The 24,908-nt window shown below is 41.5% G+C and overlaps 3 pseudogenes; 1 reads left to right on the forward strand and 2 right to left on the reverse strand.

Annotated features, from left to right (window-relative positions):
• The first annotated feature begins 532 nt into the window (after positions 1-532).
• On the forward strand, positions 533-1,803 carry LOC120286945 (annotated as a pseudogene).
• A 2,460-nt stretch (positions 1,804-4,263) lies between these two features.
• LOC120287701 lies at positions 4,264-13,387 on the reverse strand (annotated as a pseudogene).
• A 5,438-nt stretch (positions 13,388-18,825) lies between these two features.
• On the reverse strand, positions 18,826-24,043 carry LOC120286946 (annotated as a pseudogene).
• Between the last annotated feature and the right edge of the window lie 865 nt (positions 24,044-24,908).

A 24,908-nucleotide genomic window follows, 5' to 3' on the forward strand; every position in this document is an offset into this window, starting at 1 on the left:
GAAATAGTGAATTGCGGTGGCCGAAGCAAAGCAAAAGCAAAGCTTGCAGCGTAGCCTTCAGACAAAGACCAGACCAGACCAGACCAGTCTAGCGAGGACTCCTTAGCGTAGCGAGATTTTCTTTCCTTCTTCGTCTTCTCCGAGAAGCCAACGCGAGTGGATCGCTCTCGAGAGCGAGAGAGGCGGCGACGATCCATCATCATCATCGTCACCGGCAAGCGCAAGATCGTCAACCCTCCGTGTCCCGCCTGGTCCTCCTTCCTTCTCCCTCAAGCCACCTCCCACTCCCTCTCTCTCTCTCTCTCTCTCTCTCTCCCTGCGTGTATAAATTCTCGTTGACAGCCAGTCGCCTCCATTATAGCTCTCACGCTTTGAACCGCTCGGACAGCACTCCGCCCTCTTCACGGAAAAGCAGTTCTCCACTATAAAGCCAGACCCGCCACCACCCCAGCACCTCTGCTCGTCGTCTGCCATGGCGAAGCAGAGAGGTCGTCGCGGTGAGGTCGCTTCCAGACCGTGCTGTCGGTCGTGATATGCATATTGCTTGACGACGAGTGACCGTCTTGGCGTTCTTGCTATCCTTGATCCGAACGACTTCTTGGCCCTCCAATCGATCCGAAGTCGCTCGACGACATGCCCGGGTCCACCTTCTTCAGCTCCTGGGACTTCACCGCCGACCCATGCAACTTCGCCGGCGTCTCTGCGACGCCGACCGGGTGATCGCCCTCAACCTCGGGGACCCCCGGGCCGGCTCCCCGGGCCTGACCGGCCGCATCGACGCGGCGGTCGGCCGGCTCTCCTCCCTCGCCGAGCTCACCGTCGTCCCGGGCCGGGTCTACGGGTCGCTGCCGCAGACGCTGTACCAGCTCAAGAGCCTCCGGTTCCTCGCCGTCAGCCGGAACTTCATCTCCGGCGAGATTCCGGCGAACCTCGGCCTGCTCGGAGCCTCCGCACGCTCGACCTCAGCTACAACCAGCTAACCGGAGCGATCCCCCGCGCCGTCGGCACGTTGCCGGAGCTCTCCAATCTCATCCTCTGCCACAACAAGCTGTCCGGCTCCGGTCCCCGTTCGTCTCCGAGTCGCTGACCCGGCTCGACCTCAAGCACAACGACCTCTCCGGCACGCTGGGGCCGCTCACCCTCCCGGCCTCGCTGCAGTACCTCTCCCTCTCGTGGAACCAGCTGGGCGGGCCGGTCGACGGGGTCCTGAGCCGGATGGACCGGCTCAACTACCTCGACCTCAGCATGAACCGGTTCTCGGGCCCGATCCCGGCCCGGCTCTGGCGTTCCCGATCACGAACCTCAGCTGCAGCGCAACTGGCTGGAGGGGCCGGTCGAAGCCGGCGAGCCAGGTGTCGATCCCGACCGTCGATCTCAGCTACAACAGGCTGTCGGGGCAGATATCCCCGATGTTCTCGACGGTGCAGAACCTGTACCTGAACAACAACCGGTTCACGGGGCAGGTGCCCGGCTCTTTCGTGGACCGGCTGCTGGCCGCGAACATCCAGACGCTGTACCTGCAGCACAACTTCCTGACGGGGATCGAGATCAATCCGACGGCGGACATTCCGCTCAGCACCTCGTTTTGCCTACAGTACAATTGCATGGTCCCGCCCGTACAGACGCCTTGCCCGTTGAAGGCCGGGAAGCAGAAGACGCGGCCTACTTCGCAGTGCAGCCAGTGGCGAGGGTAAAATGGGGAGGAATTCAGGTAAGCTTCTCGGTTACTTTTTTTATTTATTTTGTCCTTTTGTCTTTTGGGAGGGGGCAAAATTGGAAGAAAAAGATACGTATAGGATTAAAATTTGGGGAAATTTTAATTAATTTGGTGGGAGGCGGGGCAGGGCGGGGTTGGGTTTTGATTCAATTTATTTATTCGTCACTGCGTCAGTGATAGATGTTTGGGTAAATAGAGAAATAATAAGAGGTCTGGTTGGAAAATATTATCATAGATGTTTCGAGGGGTTAATATATGCTGCTTGTTAATTACTGCCAGTAATATGAGTATATGTTTCTGCAATTATTTTTCTTTGAATTACGGTTATCTTTTAGTTCTCCATAGAATACTTATTGGGGTGTTGGAATCTTGTAATTTTTCAATTGCAAAACAAGTGTTTTTGGATTTTGAGAGGGTAATTTATTCTCTCTCTGGGCAATTAATCTAATGGAGATGGGAAGTAAGATTTCTTTTGCAAATTGACCAATCTCGTGACCCTTTTGCCCTTGAAGAGAAGATTTTTATTTTGCCGGGCGACTAGGCTCCAAGTCAATTCAACACCACCTTTTCCACAATTAGACTTCTCCCTCTAATGGGACTCGTTTTGACCCCTGTCCTTTTCATTCTAAATAGTCATTATCAGAAAAACCAAAAAAAGACAAACTCCACCGACCATCCAACAATAAATATAACCCTGAATTGCACGGGAAATTCTCATACTATCGCTGCCAATTTTCAGTTTTCGAGTTAAATAAAGTCAAAAATAAAGAGGTTGAGGTAATTCAAACGGGTAAATTTTTATGGCATTTCCAAGTTTTTGTTTCTTTCTGGGCAAACGAATTTAAATATAGAATGGGATATATAGTTGGTAGACACAATAATGTTTAGCCCAAAGAAGTAGAAAAAAGCATAGAAGTAATTTTTCAAGATAGATGAGATGAGACACTCACAGCAGGCCAGGCTGGCAAATCAACAACTCTCAAACCTAATACAATCATTGTAAGAGAGGAATGCATTGTTATCAGACCTAGGCTTTGTTCACCACTACACTCCACAGGTGTTGGGTAATGTTGAGACATGCAGGCCAATCATGGCGAAATGGTTCCACGTTCGATTTGCTTTTAACTCATGCAAGCAAGGCATTGATTCAGTGCCAAGCACTAAAAAGCTAACTAAGATTTTGTCGATCGATTTAATTAATGAGCCGCTCGGCACTTTATTGGAGTTAGGCTCGAAAGGGATGATGCCCTGGAGAGACAAGCTGCAGCTTCATACTTTGCTGCATAGTAATCACCATGCTCCAAAGGACAAAAGGAAGGGAGAATTGTTCAATTAGGCAATAATAAAGTGTTAGCATTGGAATTGGATACAAAGATTTAGAATAAAATTGATAAAATCGAAAACCTTAGAAATGTATTGGTATCGATTGATACGTTTAGGAGTAGTTAAATAATTGCCTATAGGAAAAAAGATTGATGAAGGTTCAAAATAAATACAAAGCTCATGGTTAATGAAGGGTTTTAAGTGGTTTTCACACAAAAATCTATCTATAAATTAAAACCAAAACATGTGTTTGTTTCCTCTTTTCTTTCTATCCATTATTGCACCTTTGGGTTAAGATATATAAAAATCAAAACTGTCAATTAATCTTCCTTCACAAGTAACCAAAATATTCACACGTTTATAAATACCCACCAGCGCATCCATATTTTGCCAGTTTACCCAATTTCTCAAAAAAATTGACATATAGAACGCTAGTATTTACCATAAGCTCAAAAACCCAAAAAAAAAAAATATATTAAGAAAGTAAAATTTTGGGCAGAGGAGATTGCAAGTGGACAGACGACAAAAGCAGGTCGACTTTAATGCGAACGTTCACATCGACATTCTTTTAATGCGAACGTTCACATCGACATTCTTTCTCACTTAGGACAAAACCACATAGGCAATTTCCAAAACAATGTCCATTTTACCCATTTTCCTTCCTTCCTCTTAAGAGAAGAAGAAATTTGACTAGGGGAGAGCGTAAAAGCTTTACAACTAATCCCACTTTTGGTTTATAATTTATATATTTTTGGAAGGGGAGCTAAAACTAAAGCCTTCTAAAGATCTTACTTTTCAGTTGAATCTACATAGGCCTGCATATGAGAAAAGTCCATCGGGTCTACCAAAAATTGAACCAGACCAAAGCGAATCGAATGGCCTCTAATTAACTACTCACTCGAGATCCTCGAAGGTAGAAAGAGACACTGCTATTCGTTTTATTCTAATCCAGCCGGGATGAGGAGGAATTCACTCATTTTAAGACTTGTGAATACGTACTTTGGTCTCTCGAATGGTGAGAGGGCAAAGTCCAGTCGAAAATCGAAAGCGTATCGGACGCAAAGCGGAGACTTCGGCAGATAAAGATGGTTTTTTTTTTTTATTACGAACTTTGACCAGTGTCCAGTTACAGGGTCTGAGCAGCTCAGTCGCCCGGATCGCAATTTTGCCACGCCATTTATTTGGGAAACTACGCTTTCAAGAAAGATTTTTCTCCACTGAAGTAGACACCGAGGGAATGGAAGCTTGTAACAAGCAACAATGGCTCACAGTCACAATTACATTCGAAAGGTCGATTATGTACAACGAAATTCACACGAATCGCGTGTCGTTTGGGACTATAGCTTGAATGATACACCTTATCTGTACATGAGATGGAACTTATTAGGACTATATAAGCGATTATTTATCCGGCCAACCGTCATCGAGTGAAAAATAGTAAGCATCTTTTAATACAAATGCCGCCTCCGGATCCTCTTCTTCATCGCCGGGATCTCAGTTTCTCCGTTCCCAAAGAATTCCCATTTCACAATATCCCCATCCCAAGAAGAGCTCACAATCATCGGGTACTCCGGGTGCCAACTGCAGTCTCTGACCGGCGATTTATGGTGCTTGAGGGCCGCAACTTGAGCTCCAGTCACCTATTCGAAGCAAATTCAACAAAAAAACACCGAAAAATTCTTACATAGTGAATACTATCTACGCAGAGACGAAACATGTATGCAAATGTACGGTTTTGTGTATATGCATCTTGAGTACATTTGATAACAGATGCTACATAACAATTCGATTATGATGAGAATGTATCTCATTGGACCTCTTGATCCTCATGCCGAATGTCGAAGGAGAAGCGCATATTCAGTCGGAGAATCTTCTTCCACTCTTGTGACTAGCCAACAAGAAGGAGAAGCACCCGCTTTTGTTATGCGTAAGAGTGTAAAAAGTTTTTCCAGCATAATTTCAAGTGACCGGTATGGGTCAACAAAATTTAGATTTCATGCCATCCTATATTTGGCATCTCCATGTTGATGTTAAAACAGGACAACAACAAACATAATTCTGAAGTAGAACGACCTAGTACGAAAAGAATTACGTACCACATCATAGATATAAACACAGGAATCATGGGATCCAGTGTAGATATACTTTTGACCAGTGCTGCACACAATAAATTCATGAAATTAACGAGTTAGTCTTGGTAAAAGGACTCGCCCACATTAACTGCAAACTAAATCAGCATTCGAGCTTATTAGGAGCTTGGTGTGGATCATACTTGGGCGCCACATACTCATTTACAGATTTAATTTGAACTTTCAATCAATGTTTGCTTCTTCTTACCTATGTACTGGGGAGAAGTAGCACCGAATAAGAGTACGCAACACCGAATGGCCTTTATATGTTGCCACTGACAGATCAAAAGGGTGTTTCGAATCCCTAGCCCGGGGTGGGTAGTCCATCCATCTGTAATCCCATTCGAAATTCCTAAAGCCTCGACGACTGCACCAAATCAACCAAAGTAAAAGAGTTAAAACTCTGCTCTCGTCCATCTCTGGCAGAAAAGAGATGTAAGCAAGCCCATTGAAAGAGGATTAATTCAAAAGAGTCAACAAAGAACTCGGCCAGTCATCTATCTGCACCTCATACATCAATATGCATCTCCAACTTCGAGTTCTAATACTTCCATCTGCTCATCATTTTCATGCTCATATATTGCATTGCAACAATTCACATCAACATAATTGTTCACTCGGCTTCCATTTTTAAGTACGCAAATAAGGAAAAATATGATTTTCAATGCACTGGTTTTTCTCAAGATAAATTTAATCAATGTTTCCAAAGCAGAACCTTTCCTCATTAGGTATGTTTAACCAGTGCCTCTGGAGCACTAGAGGCACTGCTCTACAGGCACTCATTAACATAACTTTTAATAAAAACTGGAAGTAGGCATTAATGCTTAGGGACGTCAAAATCAAATTCCATGCAGCACACGGAACTTGAGCACACCGACCAGATATCAGAGCCCATTTTCCGGATATCCCAAAGTTTGATCGTCTGATCTTTGCCATTTGATATGAAATAACGACCATCACCACGGCTATCAATGAACGTAATGCCTTCAAGGTGTCCCATTAGAACTCCTGCAGGTTTATTTCTGGCACTCAGGCAACGTCTATCCCACACCTACAAAATTAATAATGTCATTTCCCTAGAGAACCAAAATTCCAGCTTGCTTCAGTTCTCCTCTGAACTCATAAATCTCGATTCCTCCATTTCTTTAACATTGAATGATGACAAATAGGGTCATTCGTGCGGTGCTCAAAGGCACTGCCTGAAGGATGAATTAGCAGCATATCAAGGTTTTGTCTGCTGTAGATACTTTCTCAGATGACACAACCCCATAGTTGTAACAATCTATCATTTAAGGAGCAGCTTGGGAAGGTTAAAAAATGAAACGGGTCTTATAACAAAACAATGGCTTCCACTTGCTTTCGTTTAAAAGCGCTAAAATCTAGCCAAGATTACATCTAGTGAATGGGACAGATGTTGTAATTTTAGACACAATTAGACTTGAGTACGTTACACTGAAGAAAAGAACATGCCTTCTGAGAGTGGAAAACTTAGTGTCAGAATAATAATTACAATTAATTACTACTGCCAGAGCTTCAAGCCAAAATTTAATTGAACTGCATGTCAGGAGAAACCAACAATAGACACTCGAAATCAACAGAAAAAGAAGTGTGACATTGAAAAACAATTGGGCTAAGTACTTTGATGGTGTCACTTAATCTAATTGCCAAATGAATGCTATATAATTGTTTGACTGATGAACTTCATCATGGTTGAGAACGGAGATAAAATAGGCCAACATCAAATTGTAGGAAGCAAGTGAACAATACCATAATCACATGTTTCATCATTTCTTACCAGTCCATCAATAGTAAAAATTCAAAGACCTACCTAATTGTAACGTCAATCAGATACTGGACATGCCTCCCACACAATGTCTTGTTGACAGGGTGAGCCAGCTTTTATTTTTCTCAGATAATAATCATGATAGTTATGATATTAAAGTTTGCAGTTGCAAGTTCTCGCTATGCATGTGTTCATAAATTTGCGCAATATGCTCAGTTATTTATATGACCATGAGAATATCATAAATAGGATGATACAAGCAATAAGAATGAACAAGCCTTTTCCACCACTGCCTTATGTGTGATATCAATTGTAAATGAGCACATTTGTTTGCATTGGGTGCAAAATAGGCTAAGACAGTGGATGCGAACACCAATTACATGGGAAGTGTCTATGAAACACAATTAAGAGAACTGATGAATAAACTAAAAGAATCCCACAATTGCTTCCACAACGACTGGATTATCACCCATCTAATAACGTGTTGAATGTGCATCATATCCAAATAATTTACACAAGTTAATATAACCAAAGGCTATTTAAAAAAAAAAAAAACAACAACTAAAGTGACCAAAAGATCTCCAGGGAATTGAGCTTAAGTACCTTGCAGTATGTATCATCACTCCCAGAATAAATTATATGACCACTTTCATCAGCAAAGCATACTGTGTTCACATCAGACTGCAATTTAAAAAACAAAATCAGATTCTAAAAACTTGTTGAGTTCTATTTCTCCAGCAGAAGTTGACAAAGTAGAATAGATATTCAGGAATGGAGATGGCAGTAGACGCATGAAGTAGGAGAAAATAATTGGATAAAATAATGATTAGGTGCAACCAGAGGAAGGGACCTGAAGGTAAAGACTCACTAACTCTGCAGATATTCAGGTTCTAACCAACCAATGCACTCATCTCTTTTAAGCTTATGATGATATCGGAGTATAAGGTTTTCTGAAGGTAACTGTGTGCATGGATTGGTTTTGAAAACATATTAACTGCATGTAAATTGGGTACTCAATGCACAGTAATCCACAAGACAAAGTGCACAAGCAATTTATTCTTTTCCCCTATAATCTTTTAACTTTTGCACTTGCATTCTGATGTGCATACTTCCTCAGCTAAAGATGCAGTAGGAGAAAGAGTTCTGACAAAGAAGTCCCTCATTCCTTTTCCAACCTCAAAAGGATAATTGCATGAGAGGCGACCACAATTTAAGTCCACTTTGACCACTATATAACAGGAAAGGGAAAGAACAACAAAACCCGAAAATTTCGTCAAGCCGCCTTTTCATTTGAAAAATCATTTTGCCTAACAACCTGAGAAAAGAAAGTAGAATCTCCAATTTTGGCATAGTGACCTCGCAGAAGCATGGGTGGAAAATCAAGATGAATAATCCAGGCAACAAATCCTTTCTCGTAATTCACTCATTTTCACCAATACCAGATATTTGCATTGTGCAAAAACTAATACTTGAAGACTGGAAATAAAATAACTGCCTTGAATCATTAATAGACTTCTGGAGTTTCCATGATAAAGGAAAAAGAAAAGAAAACCACAGGGAAAGTGGAAACTTAATTTAATGGTAGCTAACTGACAACATTGTTGGGTGGTAATTCTCAATAAAACCAGCTGTACAAGACTAACTCTAAAATTGAGTGGGAAAAAATTCTTGGCCTATATGTTCATCATTTCTGGGATCAAGAATTTGACATATCAGCTGCCCAGGGAGGGTTCAGAATTGCAACTCACGGCATATTGCAGGGACATTTTTCAATTACTTTTAATGGTTCTTACATTTCCAAAGATATGTATCACCTTTTGCATGAAGAGATTTGTCATATCAGCTGCCAAGAGAGGTTTGAAATCATAATTCAAGGCTGGTTACCAAGAATCCAAAATCATGGCGTATTGCTCAGGAAATCACCAATTACTGTTAAGGGCTATTATATCTCCAAAAGGAAAGAATTTACTCAGGCAGATAGAGATCCATTCAAAACCAAACTTATATAGAACCAGATTCGAAAGAATAAAAGCAACACTGCGGGAACACTGAGCACCAACCTTCTAAGTTCTGAGTAGTTGGCAAAAGCGTATCAGGAACAAATCCAAAAAGCACAAGAACTACCAAAGTTTTACCTCATGTGCTGGAATTCTGAGGAAAGCTTATTTGCCACAAGATCATAGACATATATAGAATCGTCGCTGCTTCCAGCAACGACTTCTCGTCCATCGGTAGAAAATTTAACAGAGAAGATTCCAAAAGAATATGGTCCACTGTCAGCGGAAAAATCCAAACCCTCATGGATCTCCTGCAGATAATAGAAGAGGTATGGAGTCATATAACCTCAACTCAAGAATGCCTAGCAAACATATTCTGAAAGAAAATCAACATGGGAGGCAAGATGGTGAACTCCAATAACATAAGCACCATATCTCCAAGCCAAGAAACCTATCAATCCATCATTTTGCTTAAAATGAAATCTTCAGGAGATTGTTCATTTCATCAACATCGGACAAGATAAAAGGAACTCCTGCATAATCTTGTCTATTTTCTCGAATGTTTCTTTCAAAAGTTTTGATCCAAAATTGTAAGGATAGTCAGAAAAATCAGAACTCCATGGGAATTCATTAACCGGCATCACCTTAAGATTTGTAAAAGCTCAAAGTCAGGCCTCTCATATGCACAATAAGCATGCTCATGCCATCAAACTACCACAATCGTAGTAGCTCATAATAGTACATTATGTAGTTCTTGTCCAGCTTAGTGAATACAGACACTTGGCTAGGGAAGAAAAGGGAAAAACCATCAAAAGAATGCAGATGTGATTATAAACCTGATAAATTTATCATTTTAAGTGCTTCAAAAGTGTGCAAAGGACACAGGTGCCGCGAGTAATTAAAGGTACTAACGATTCAGTTTCCTCTGCCAAATTTACCAAAAGAATGTTCTGTTAGAAAACTGCTGCAGGAACTAACCAAAATCAGGTGAGAAATTTGAAAATCTTATCACTGACTGCTCAATGATTGAATGAGAGGAATAGGAACTGTTTTTCAGGCACAAGCTTTGATAAGCACAGCAGACCCATTTTAAAGCATATAAAGAATAAACTACAGAAGTACAAGAATTTCCAATATTTCAGGCCAACCTAAGCCTGGTGGAGTCAGGTTCTAGGAAAAAGTCCAAATGCTAAGAGCAGGAGTTCTTGGATCTATTCATTGGAGACTCTCAAATCACTTGTAACCTTCTTATTTACTCTAGCCAGCTGACTTAGGAACAACCACCTGATGCAGCCAAAAGATGATTGAGCCATAGTGAATCTGGCCATATTTCCTCAGGCAGAAACTGCACGTGAGAACTAATCAAGAGCTGCACAAGATTAAATACTGTGCATCCACAAGAAGGAGGCACAGAGACCCTCCAATGCTGCTTCAATTGAGTTCTGAGGGCTTTTAAACTCCCAAGTCAAAACATGCTGAATGAAAGTCTATCGAAATGTTGAGCTCAGAAGGGACTGGATAAAAGAAAACCAAAATTCTTGCTTGAACTATTTAAGTTATCCAGAATTTTAGGGCACCTGTTTTGCCCACCACAGGAGAAACCCAACTCAACCATGTTGGATTCCAATGAGAGCAAACCATCCTTGTAAGATTGCATGTGAATATAAATGATACAAACTTATATGCTTAAGAATGATCAGAAAATTGTCATGGTAGGCCAATGTGTCAAAGATGACATATTGCTTCTACAAGAAAAAATAAATCTGAATTTAGTTATATTTTTACCGTGATGTTTGCAAGAGAATCCATAGCAGCGGAGCCGATGTCAACAATATGGACGATGGGTGACATACTGGCATACACCTGCAAGTTAGAGATAGATATGATATATCTTATTCTGCTAAGTAAGCAGGCAGTGTTTTTTGAGATATATGATATATCTATATTCAACTGATGATAGAATTAGCATATGAAGAAACAAGAAGGCTTCAACCTGCAGAAAGAAAGTGCTAAAGAATGTGAGTAATAAAATGCCATGACAAAATGCTTAAATTAACCCAGCAAAGATCAATTCTCTTGCTGTTCATAGAAATTCTTCCAGCATGCAATCACTTAAGAAATCCTTGTGTACACCAAGCACTGAATTCCATTCCCTTGTATGCATCTAATCTTTTTCTCCTCTTCTCAAGTGGCATCACAAATTCTCTAACATTGGAGAAGCCATATTCACGGTAAAAACAGAACAATACTCCAATCTACTATAGTATCACAAATGAGCAACTTGACTTTGAGAACCAGCTACTCACCAATCACGTGAAAGAGGCCTTGCATTACTATGGAATAACATCTGGTATGTATGATTATCCTAGCTCCTAGGACCTTTATCAAGAGCCAACAGTGAATTACATGAAACTATCTAAATAGCACTAGTAATTTCCTGAAGGATGGAAACACAAAAGGCCAAGTATGACACGCAACTGTAGCTCTCAATGTACATTCCTATAAGAATGCCTGACAATAAATTAAAGCTAAAGACAGTCACATCCACACGAAAGAGAAATGCACATTCCAAGCAGAACAAAAACGAGAACAAGACTTGAAATATCTCTCAAAATACAGAAGAGTATGTTGGTTTTTCAGCATTCATGACCTCATTAGAAACTCTAAGAACTTGAGTTGATATCCAACTTATTTCCCATACATTTTAAATAATAAAAGAAGTGTCATCTTGAATAGTTTCTCTGACCCACTAACACCAGGGGCCAGAGTCGGCCCCCATGCCCCAAAAGTCAAATTTCACCATGAGTCACGCATAACACTTCTCAGGGAATAAAACATCTACTCTATGTGTGTGTCTATCGATTTTTACTACATACAAGTACAATATTTTGGCATAACAAAACTTATAATGTATATGCACACATGAAGTGAGCAACAGATGCTAGCAACATCCATATGCTGTGCCTAGTTTCTTGAGACTGAGTTGAGATGTTCTATGACTTGGAATACAAAAAGTTCAGGCGATAAAGATTTAGTTCATTGCAAGAGATACATGAACTCACAAGGTAACGTTGGTCAGGAGAAAGAGATGTATCAGTGATCGTCCACCGTAAACTCTTGGTAAGAATGTTCTTCTGACATTTCCATCCTTTATCAACATTATAAATTCTAATGTGGCTACCCTGCAGAGGTTGTTGGAAAAGTAGAGTTAGAAATCAAACTTACTACATTGACACACCTTATATCATACAGCCAGATAAGAGGATACACCAAAAAAACCTGACATAGGAAATCTCTCTTAGGGTCAGGTTCTGTGACCACGGAAAGTGGTAAAATGTTGAAGCTTAAACAATTTAGTACATTACAATTCCCACAAAACATGTTCAAGTTCAAGTAAAACATGCTGTACCTGAAAGCCAGCAACAAATAGAGAACCATCAGCTGAAAATTGCGAAACATAAGCTCGACTATTCATCTGATCCAGGGGCGAAGGACCATTAACAGGCACATATCTGCTCAGCATGTGACAGCAATCAGCGGAGGAGAACCTCCCTCTTCGTGAATAATTACACTCTCGACCCGCCAGCATCTTAACGGTGGAAACAGGCAGAGCCCGCCTCCCAGGGAAATCTCGGATCAAATGTTCATGGGGCCTCGACTTCAGATTCGTCAAATGCGCCAACTCATGATCCAAGCATCTCGGCAACTCATTCGGTCCCTGGCTGTTACCAACCCCATCCAAGCTCTTCTCGTCCTCACACGACTCAGGCTCAATCTCTAGTCTGCTCATCGCATACCCCATCTCAGCAATCGATCGCCAACCAGCACCAAAATGCATTGCCGTATTCATACCGCTAGTGGCAACAGAGTGAACAGCGACATTGCTCGATCCATGTCGCAGTTAAACAGTAATCCCACCACCAATCCTGCCAAACCAGTCCTTTTCCTTTTTAAAAACCAGTAGAAAGTACACTTAAGACGGGGAAACATCTTAATTCCGCCTTCACTAAGTGCAAACATGTAGAATACCGACCGACCGACCAACCAACCAACCAAAGCCAGACAATTAAACAACAGTCACGTTACAACCCAAGAATACGGTTTCCCGTAGCCGAAATCAAGAACTCGAGCATAAGAATATGAACCAAGAACTACGAGCACGCACACGGGACAATGAATTCCACCCAATTGTCCCAAAGAATTCTTGAAAAGGCCCACGACGACGGTCACAAGCGTGTCGAGATCAACCGTCACAAGATCAGTGGAAACCAGGCGCATGCATGAGCCCCCGACTCATCAGGGCAAAACCCAAAGAATCCAATAAAGAACACCACACTGACCTGATGATCTCATGGGCTTTGTCTCCTTCTCCCCGCCTCCTATGCTGAATGGATAATGCCCGACCTCTGTCTCTCCCTCTCTTTTCATTTTCCTTTTTACTCCTCCCGAAATCACGCGAGTCCGGATGTCCTTCCGCGTGCTTATCGTGTATGTCTAGATGTCTAGTGCCGCCCCTCCTCGTTCGGTCAACGTCGCAGCGGGTTGGTGCTCTGCACTCTCTCGCGCGCGCGCGCGTGCACCGGGCTCAGCTGTGGGCCGGCAATTTCATGCCAGCAATCACATGATATGGTAAATACATAGCAACGTGCAAAACGGACCGTTCGAATTGTAACCATCCGAACTGGATCAGCCCGGTCGATTGGATCCAATTCTCAGTATTATCGGTCTACTTCTCGCTTCCTAAAAGTGACCGGACCCTACCGACTGAATATAATTTTTAATTTTATTATTTCTTCAAAAAATTAGTAAAATGCAAACTCAATACTATTTTGGTCCGGTTTCAAGCAATGGCCAAAAATAATAATAATAATCGACTCCATTGGACTAGAGTGTAAGCGGTCCGCTTCTCGGTTTTCAGATTGAGAACGGATCATCTCTATTAATACATGATCGAATGCTCTAATCTTCATGCGTGCGCGCAACATTAATTTGCGTTAATTTCTAATGTTTTTAACTTCCAATTTTTGGTACAAGATATGTTCTCGTACTCGGTCATGTTGTATTTGAACTTTTACCGATCCTACGTCGACAGCTTGTTGCTCACGCATCAGTAAAATTCTCCACAAAGCTTGCGGTCAATTCTTTTATGACGAGAAAATTCACTTTAGATTGACAAATTTCGGGCCCATTAAATACCCCACTGACTTTTTAAAGACCGAACAGACCGTGGGCCGAATGCTAGGTAGATGCAAATCGTTTGATACAAGCAGAAGCTGTGGCGTTGCTCGAAACCCTAACGTTTCTTCTCCCCGGATCTACAGAAACATTGCAGCTTCACTCTGACTGTAGTGTACTTGTCCCATGTCTAAACTCCTCTGATCAGCTGAACTGGGAAGTACAATTCCCGGTGGACCGGGCCAAGGAGCTAAAGAGTAAATTTTGGGGCCTCTCCATAGCCCATTGCAGCCGAGACTCGAACAGGATCATGGATTGGTTAGCAAAATCACAAAAGTTAAACGTTTTACCTAAGAATTGGGTCATTCACCCTCCTTCTACTCTCTTTAATATGTTATGTTCTGATGCTCTTAATGTATTTTCACCGCACTTTGTTAAATAACGAATATCACGCGTATTGTCGAAAAAAATAAAGGTAAAATCGTATATATGTTTACAAAAGGCATTATACAAAATTAGTTGGATCAGGGTTAGATATCTGTTTAAGACTATAGAATAGAGCTCTCTCCATGACAAAGTGGGCTATCATCGTACCCAAGGAAGCAATGTTGGGCTTGTCCAAGTAAAGTCGGAACCATGACACCACTTAATAGAAGATCAAAAATAAAGGCCTACATGGTAATGTTCCTTAATCTTGTTTATGAACAAAAATTTTGTTTTTTTGTTTTCGGGAACAAGAAAATAACAGAAACGCATTTGTTTGCATTTTTGTTCAAAATCTGTTTTTTTGTTCTCAAAACAAAATTGGAACAAAAATGAGAAATAAAAAAGTTGTTTTTGTTCCAAAAACACTTTTAAAGAACATTTTTCTCTCTCTTCTCTTCTTCTTCTTTCTTCTTCTTCTTTTCTTTTTTTTGGCCGATCGCCGATCTCGGCTATGGCCGGCGACCGACCGTCGAGGGCCGGCGACGCCGTCGAGGTCGGCGACCTCGCCAAAGCGTTGCCGACCCCGGCGAGGCCAAGCCTCGCCGAATCGGGCGAGCTCCAGATCCGGGCGAGGCCGCCGACCCCGTCAACCAGCCACTGAGGCCGGTGACCAACCAAAAGAAGAAAAAAAAAAAAAAAAAGAAAGGAAAAATAAAATAAAAATATTTAAAAATTAAAATAAACAAAAAAGAATATAAATTTACCAAACGTGTTTCTATTCATTTTTATTCTCGGAACAAGTTTACCAAATGCGTCTTTCGGTCAAAATTATTCCTAAATGAAATAGTTTTTTTATTTCCTGAACAATTTTTAAATTGAAACGTTACCAAACGCGTCCAACCTCAATTTCTTTCTTTTTCTTTTGCCCAAAAGTGGAAACAGACCAAGGCTCCGTTTACTTCTTTGTAAAAAATTAATAATTTAGAAAATATTTTTCAAAAAGTAATCGCTTATATCGTTTAAAATTAATTTATGAAACATATTTTCATTATCGACAATACTTTATGTCTAAATAATTTTCATAAACACTAAATATATTTTTTGTTAGTAAAATTTTGTAAGCAATACAAATTATCATTTTTAGAACAATATTTTCCAGAGCGCACCCTAATGTCTATTGTATATTAGCACAAGTGGCACACATGTATGTGTATAAGGTGAGAGTGAGAGACGGAGTCATCGGCTATGTGAAAATTCTCTAATAGCCTCAAAATCAAGGTTGTCAAGTCAATCAAACATACTTTTAAAAGTATAGCACATGAAATTTGGAGGAGAAATTACCAAAAATTCTTAAACCTTATATTTGTACAAATAGTTATAAACCTTTTAATTGTACTAATTTAATCCTAAATATTTTGATAATTTACATATTTAGTCTTTCTGGCTAGTTTTTCACTAAAAATTGCTAATATGACAATCTAGTCAGCGTTGATCGTCTTATATAGTATAGTTGACGCCAACTTGGAAATTATTTTATTTTAAAAATATTCATTGTGAATTTTTTATTCTTTTTTCCTTTTTTTCTTAACCTTAGGTAAGTGAGGTTGCCAGCCGACACTCATCCTCGACGGTCTAGGCGTCCTTGCCTAAATCAGGTCAAGGATCGCTTGCCTAAGATTAGGAAAAAAGAAAAGAATAAAAAATAATAATACAAATTAAGAATAATAAAAATTATTTAAGTCAATGCCAATAGTGCCACAGAGGACAACCAATGCTAACCAGACTTAGTGATTTTTAATTAAAATTTATCCAAATGACTATATTGATAAATTGTCAAAAGATTTAGGACTAAATTAATAAATTGTCAAAAAGTTTATAACTAAATTGGCACAATTGAACGTTTAAGACCGAATTAACATAAGTACAATAGATTTAGTACTAAACGGCTAATTTAAAATATTTAAGATTGAATTAGCAGTTGGTGCAAGTGCAATAGGCAAAACTTTTTAGTAATTTTTCCAAAAACAAAAAATCGTAGCACATTGGTACGTTGAAAAAGTTACATATTCAGATCAAGGAATGGAGTTTAGTTTTAATGGTTTGGCGTGATTATTACGTTTAATTTTTACTATTTTCTATATTAGAGGTTGAATCTGAGCCATTCTTTGATTTGAACACCTCAACATAAACAAAACTGCAGCAGTTGAGCTCACTAGCTTTTATAATCAACTTGCAGAATCACATGCGAAGTTTAATTTAATGGGTAATTTAAATGTGGCTTACAAACCCACCCAAGAGGTGCTTGGACAGCAAAATGTTATGTAAGATAACCGTCAACTTATACTAAGAAAAATTGAGGATAAACATCGTGAGGAAATAATGAAAACCTCAAATTTATGCAGTCAGCTAGGGCGTTGAGGGATTTTCAGTTCAGTAGGTGGAGGTTACGCATTTGAATTCTATCAACTATGTTCCAATTGCTCATAATCAAGGCTACAAGCACAGGTCAAATATATGAACTTAATCTGTTCATGAGTCATTCCATGAAGTTATCGAAAAACATGACATGAATATATAAGATGTTAGGAAGTGTGATCCTCATTCATGAACATGGAAAACAATTTCATAATTGGTTCCTGTTGCCATAATCACAACATTACATGCACCGTCCATTGTGCTCGTTGACGTAATTTCACGGTTGACTCCAACAAAAATGCAATGTCTCATCTCAAGCGGTGGATGAAGCTCAAATGGAACACAAGAGACGTGACCGCAACATGATGTCGTTCCAAGCATCGGGATGACCGACCGCACATTATCAAAACAGTGATCACTCTAGAGATCATGTCTAAACTCGTTCCCTATAAAATCACATCAATTATCATTACGAAAGAAAATCGCGACTTTCTTCGACAGAAGCCAATCCACGTATCCTAAACGATGTTTCTTCCCAACCAATCAGAAGATGTCTTCAATCCCTAATGACTATTAAACAAAAGCCGATTGTCAAACAGTGTGACTCCGTCTTGTCCCAATGGAGAATGCATTCACACGACATGTCCGGGGGGGGACAGTTTTTGACAGCAGGACGTTAGCAATTAGAGAACACCGAGATAATCTGAACAAGAAAAGGTTAGGGAAATCATTATTAAAATTGAACCGATGCGAAAGGCCCCCTAGTGATTATAAAAGTGACGGGGCGCAAACCAGAAGAACATATTCTAAGCAAAGAAACAAAGGAAATTTAAGGAGGGCCTAGAAAGTCAAATTGCGACAAGGTTCCATGTCCTTGTCCTGCTTAGCTGTTCCTACCACTTAGTGCCCATTAATTTAATCCCTCCAAAAAAGCAATCCAACCAATATTATTATTTTTTTAAAGTAAAGTGTCCCCAGAATTCATAATAGATCCAAGAAATCCCAACCATCAATAGATGGGTTTCCCTCCACCAAACAAAGACAAATTCAACACAATTTCTTGCTGTTTTCCCAAAGCTCCAGAACGCACCTCCATCATCTTAAGAATGGGGGCAATCGCAAGCTGCCAAGAATTAATCAAACCGATGTGGAAAGATGGCGAGAGCCCATGATTTTGACCCCTCCCCAATGATTTTCTCCTCTTTCTCCCTCTCTCCTTTTGGCTCTCATTTTCCTGGGAAAATTTTGTTGGTTGTGGGTCTGGCTTTGGGGGCATTTTCTGGGATGGTACGCCGCGCCACATGCTTGTTCGTGCCCATTGTAATCGGACCACTTAGCGAACAACGTTTGTTCATCGACCAACGTGGTAAATCGCAAGCATATGTTTAACTCGTAACGATTTTTCGCACATCAATCTCCGTGTTTTAACTTTTAAAAACTTGTGCAATTGTATGGTTCGTGTCGGGGATTTGGTGGGGGGGCTTTTCAGGATGCCATATGAATTGAACATGAATTCCTAGTGGAATCCAAATGACTAAGTGGAAGATCAAGATGAGAATCTCGTGCCTTGCAGAATTTCAAACTCCTGCACTACTACGTGCATTGAAGCTTTCTTTTGGTTTGACTGATGTTATGTTTCTGCACAGTGATTTCGTTCTCGGACATTATTGAAGAATTGATTAATCCAACCAATGAAGACTTCGATTTCCCCTCTTACAATGCGATGAGAAACGTCCTTCCTCGTGACCAACTACAAGAGCGCATCGACCAAGTCTTAACTATAGAGCGTGCACATGAATACTGCCTGCCAACAAGAGGTTTCGCCATCAGAACAGAAGGGAGAGAGAACCAGTCCATTCGAGAAGGAAAATATACAGGCAAAAGCCTTTTCTTGTATTTATCTAGGCCACAAGTATCACATACATAGTCCATACCACGAGCGTATAATCAAAGTCCAGAAATTAGTGCTCCTAAGAATGATCACCTGCTAAGACCAGATCGATCGACCACCCCGTCGATGCCACCGGTCCTGCCACCCCATTAATCCTCAGCTGGAAGCTGAACAACAGTAAGAGGTTATATTAGATATAAGACGATCTCTCCAATTGGTATAGCAGAGTCCGATCCGCCACAACGAAGGCCACTATCTCCAGAGACCCGACTGATCGATAGAACTCTCATTCTACCACCACAAATGCTAGAACAGCAAAGAGGGGAGAAAACCCAAAGAAAAATACTACACAACCCACCACTGCAATAGATGGAAAACCAAATACAAAACCTGAAAACAGTCAAAGCTTCTGTTATGTATGGACTGCTTCTGCCTGTAAGTAAGGTTAAGTGGGTCTTATATTTAACAGTTAGGCTTGACAAAGTTTTTGATCTCCTCCATCAGGCAGTAGAAATGCTCGTTGTTCGGGAGGAAGTAAAAGCCGATCGTGGCCTGCTTCAGATATAGCAACTTCACTTCTTGACCGTTCCTTTTAACCCTTCCACATAAGCTATTTGCCAGTCCTGGAGAATATCCAGACCCGCCACAACGATGAGGCTCTTCGGAAACTTAAGCCCTCAAGGCTTCTGCCACGGGGACCGAAGGGATTGCAGGCAGGGTGATCTCGGTCTTCCCCTTCCGGAAGATAAGCCCGCCAGTACCAATCGCGTTCCTCTATTTTAACGAAGTATTTCCCATCTAATCTCTTCTCGGATTCGGTTCTTTCTTGCCCGCCAAACAAAGGATGAAGAAGGATATTACCTAGTATTTCCACCTCGGCCTCGGCAGCCCTGACCGCCACGTGATGAGCGATGTTACCGCCCGAGCTATCCCCAGCTAAATAGACATGGACTTTAGAGTCTTTCCCACTCATTAGCCAAGGTCTCGACTTCACCCACTTCAGGGCTGCCCAACCATCATCGTTGGCACAGGGGTATCTGTGTTCGGGCGAGCGGCGGTAATTCACCGACACGACCGCCCCCTTGCAAAGGCCGACGAGGCGGCGGCAGAAGGTGTCATAAATTGCACTGTTGGCAGAGGAGTGGCTGAAGCTCCCGCCGTGGAAGAATAAAATGACAGGGACAGCCTCGGTGGTGCTAAGAGGCTTCTCGAGCTCTTCAAATCCCCATTGAGATGCATCATGGGGCACCGGCAAGTACACCCGGTTCAGAAGGCCAGTGGGGCGATCGACGACGTGATCAAACGACAAGACTCCGTCGACCGGAATGGTGTTGGCAGGCACTTTCCGGTCAAGGAACTCAGCCAAGTCTCTATTGAAGGTCCCGTCGGGCCGGCGGAGGAGATTGTACGCGAGCCTGAAGTTGGAGATGAGGACCCATGTGTTTAAGGGAACAACTCTCTACAAGAGGAGGAGAAAACACGAAATCAGCGCTCAGAGCGTCACCAATTGCGACACGAATTCGACATGTTAAACCACAGATTGATCTTCAGCATAACCAAGAAATGCACACAGCAAAATGAGAAGATCATCATTGACAAGGGAAGCTGGGAAATTTACTAAAAAGGAAACGCGAAAGGTAAGAACGGGAATGACTCGTCGTCCTCCAAATGCGAAAACTGCAAAAACTCTTCGTCCGATCAAGCCAGAACTTCTCTCCATTGCTTTAATTAACACTCAAATTTCAACCACTAATCTTGGGGAAAAATAAAAAAGAAGAAGGAAAAAAGCCCAGAAGCAGAGACGCCAACTAACAGATCGTAAATCGGAACTGCGACTGAAAAGCACAGGTAGCCATAATCGCCCAGGAATTTTTGAACTCGCGGCGAGGGGGAAAGATATCACGGCTTTTTTTCCAGGAACCAAGCAGAATCACCTCGGGCATCACCTTTCCAAACGAACGAGCTCGGGTCCAATTCAGGCGAAACCACCAAAAATCGAAGCATCGAGAAAAAATCCACCAACCAAATAGCCCAATCGGCTCCAATTATCATCACAGACCCCCGAACGCCCAAAACCACGAAGAGAACACCGAGAAGCCGAAGAATCACAGGAGGGATTCGAGGGAGGCACCTAGATTCATTGGCGTTGACTTCGTTATCGCCAGCCATGAGGCGGCGAGAGATCCGAGACCCGGGAGAGGCGAAGGAGGAGACGAACCGCGGAACGAAGGAGGAGGAGCAGCCTAGACCCAAAACGCGACCTTCGCCGAGGCGGCCTTTCTGATGATCATAGCAACGGCCCGAGAGTTTCGGACAAGCTGGCCTAGCCTGCGCACTCTCTCTCTCTCTCTCTCTCGCGCGCGCGCGGTTCTCTGCGCCGCCGCGGGCGGGAGGGGAGGGGGCTGCTAACTTGCGCCGGAGATTCCTCGTCGAAGAAGAGGAAGGGAGGAGGGGGGGTGCTCTGAACAGGGGAAAGGACGGGGACAGTTCTTCTTCTTCTTCTGATGTGAGGAGGGAAAACAGAGATGGCGCAGACGCAGTAGAGTGTGAAATCGAAGATCCTACTCAGATACGCGTGTATGTATGTGTCCGCGAGAGAGAGAGAGAAGGATGGAGAGAGAAAGAGAGAGCGAGAGAGAGAGAGACTAGAGCTTAAAGTACAGAACTCCGCAGAGAGAAGAGAGAAGACAGGAGAGAGAGGAAGAGGGAGAAGGAGGGAGGCAAAACGCAGAGGAACGACGCCGGAGCGGAGGGGAGAGGACGAAGGGAGGAGTGAACGGAGACGAGAGAGACGACAAACCAGGGCGGCCGAATTAAACTGTGCCAGTGGGTCCCATCACCCCCCCTCCTCCTCAAATGGAGCTCCGCATTTTTATTTTATTTTTTGGTCATTTAGCTCTGCATATTGACTCCCTCGACTTTTGCCTAACTCTACTTTTTCCCCGCTTTGAAAATTTTTGAATGCCCCTGGGGAGTTTCGATTTTTATTTTTTCACTTAACTTTCATGGCTTAGATTCAAAGTTTACACCAAATATGACGTAATTGGGTGTGCAGAGACGCGAAGGCGGAAATAATAATAAAATTTAATCGTATAAATGACCTTAATTGGATTACCCATGAACTTTCCTCTCGATCCCGATAATCTTGAGATTTCTCTTTGTTGTGTATTTCAACAAGGCATTACACATTGGAGAGCAGAGTTCTCAAAATTGATTTGTACATTTCATTGTGTGCAACATGTCTTGAGATTTTTGAAGCTGTTCATATCGAGAAAAACAAATATCTTTAGGCAATTGGTTCGATCGTAAAAGACTTCCAAGTGTAAATTTTGTAATAATATCGAATACGAGACATGATAAGCAATACATAATCCAATTTTCATAATCTAATAAGTTTTAGGTGTTTTGCATTTTATAAAATTATAATAAATTGAACCGATGAGCTTTGGGACATCTAATTTTTAATATATGGGAGCCCATGTCTTGTTCTAATTTTGGACATCTTGGGCATTTGTACTATTCTGTTAGATGGATTTGGATGCAATATGCCTGTGGGGTGGTTGATTTTTACCTTAGCGCGTGAGCTTTCATCCCACATCCCACATGAGCCTTCTTAAAAAAGATAGAATATACTTCATTGACCGAGAATAAAAATGTATTCGACCGCCGATCGACTGAAGTCGGCTCCCTGCACTATTTCGTGAAAGAATAATAGTGAAAGATACATCGATGTGCAATTTATTATCTGGACCACTTCAAGTCAACACGTCGCAATTCTAATGCCAATTTCGAGGAATGGTTTTTCCTTTTTTTGTCAATTTTTTTCTCTAAAAAATTGGTTATTAACTCTCTCCCTTTTAAGTTTGCATAGTTAAAAATTAATAAAAACCGTCGGGGGCGATGGAGTCCCTCTGGTCGATTATAGCTGAACATCTTGCCTTTGGATTAAAAGTTTTGTTATTGAATTCCATTCAAGACATGTTACTTATACGCAACAAAATTTTTTAGAAAATTTCAATCATTCAAATATGAAACAGTAGTGAATCAAAAGGTGTAAAAAGTTATTCTACTTGAGTATTTAACAAATGCTTGTGCTCATCGATAACTTTCCTAGAATAACCATAAGTGCTTCACTGGGTCGAATTCATTATACCAATAATTATCGAGAGGAGAACAATTACTAAATTACAAATTCATTATAATTCAACTATTTTGGTTAGCCGACCAAATTGACAACTCGCCAATATAAATGGTCACAACATTTTATATCAGTTTAATTGATATTATCGTTTCATGCGTGTAAATGCATTCAAGCATTATTTTCATTTTTTAAAGAAAGGTCTTTCACAAAATTGCCCAATGAAAAATTTTACCTGAGTTACTTTAATTTTATTCGTCTTTCGTCGATCTGATAAAAATCAGAACTAAGGCCGGGCTCTGCATAGACATTCAATTTCTGTCCATCATCTAATTAATTATTCTAAATCTTTTAGAAAATTTAGAACACGAGGGAGAGAAATCAAAAGAATAAGGGGGATGGGAATAAATAAAAGAAAAAGAAAAAACCACATCCTTATTGTCCCCGAAGCCGACCTATTGGTTCACGCGCAGGTCCCCACCCCCTCCTGGCGGATTCCCCAACCTACCCTCGCGGCCTCTCCCCAAATCACGAGAAAGCTCGCGAGGGATGGAGACGCGTGTTTTGTCCGGTAGCGCGGGGGCGCTTTTTCAATTTTATCATTTTCTCCATACATAAAAATTATATCACATTATTTTTATAAAAAAAAGTAATAATTTCGCCCGTCTCTTTCGGTTTTCCCTTCTTTTGTTCGACCGCTTGTCGTTGCTGGGGCGGGGGGTGAGGCTTTGGCTCTTGTCGTATCCGGTGGAAGCGTGTCGCATCCTTATCGTCGCGGGCGGCCGACGCGTGGCTCGCGCGTGGGGCCCACCGGGGCCTGACGAGACGAGACCTTCCGCCCCTACGGGGAGATGATTTTGTTCGAGAACGGGGCCAAGGGGAGTCTCGAATCCGATACGACGTTCGGGAATCTGCGTCTCTACCGCGGTGGGGTCCCCGCCCGTAACGGCCCCCTCCAGGTGCCACGCGTCCGCCCGGGGTTTCATCTCGCGGTCGTGATTCCCCCGCCCTCCCCCACCCGCTCGCCCGGACGTATTCGCGTGGGCCATCGCGGTCTTTTTCCTACTTTCCCAATCTTTCTCTGGCCCAGAACGGGAAACGTGGGAGCAGAGACAAACATAAAAACGGAAAATCCACTAAAAAGGTCCAGGACCTATCACGAAACTACAATTAAATCATAAAACATTATAAAAATACAATCAATTTTTGTTAACTTACCTTAATAAATTTTGAAACTCGATTACACCTACTTTCGTGATAAATTTTACGATATGATTACACTTTTTAAAACTTTTAAAACTTAATTATACTTTCGTGGTAAATTTTAAGATTTTTAGTATACTTATCCCAATATAATATGAGAGCGACGTAAATTATTTATGAACTTTGATTTAATATGAATTCTTAATCCATTCGACGTGATTTTTGAATTTTAGTCAAATGCGCAAGATGTCCTTAAACTTTTAATTTGTCCAGCATAATTCATAAATTTCGGTTCAATATTATTCCTAAACTTTTAAATGTTTTCATATAGTTTAGAGACTTCATGATTGATTGGATTGAACAAATTGATAATTTAGGGACGACATTAAACATTGGGCCAGGTTTAAGGATCGCATTATATAAATTAAAAACTTATGGATGATTTTACACATTAAACCAAGTTCATCAATATCTTGTGCTATTGCCCCTTCTGAAAAACATATTCTTCCACGTGTCACCTCCTCTTACACCGAAAAATTAAACTAAAAGAGAAACGCTATGCAAATTGAGTCCTCTCAACCGTTCGTTCGGGACATTGGTTAAGTACAATTAATTTGAGATATTTCGAATTGTAAAGTAAAAGTTGTGCATACAATCGATCTATTGGCCACGAAACAAGAAGTCACGAGTAAAGCCATAAAATAAGATGAA

The sequence above is a fragment of the Eucalyptus grandis genome, chromosome 8 (genome assembly GCF_016545825.1).
Source record: "Eucalyptus grandis isolate ANBG69807.140 chromosome 8, ASM1654582v1, whole genome shotgun sequence".
Taxonomy (NCBI): domain Eukaryota; kingdom Viridiplantae; phylum Streptophyta; class Magnoliopsida; order Myrtales; family Myrtaceae; genus Eucalyptus; species Eucalyptus grandis.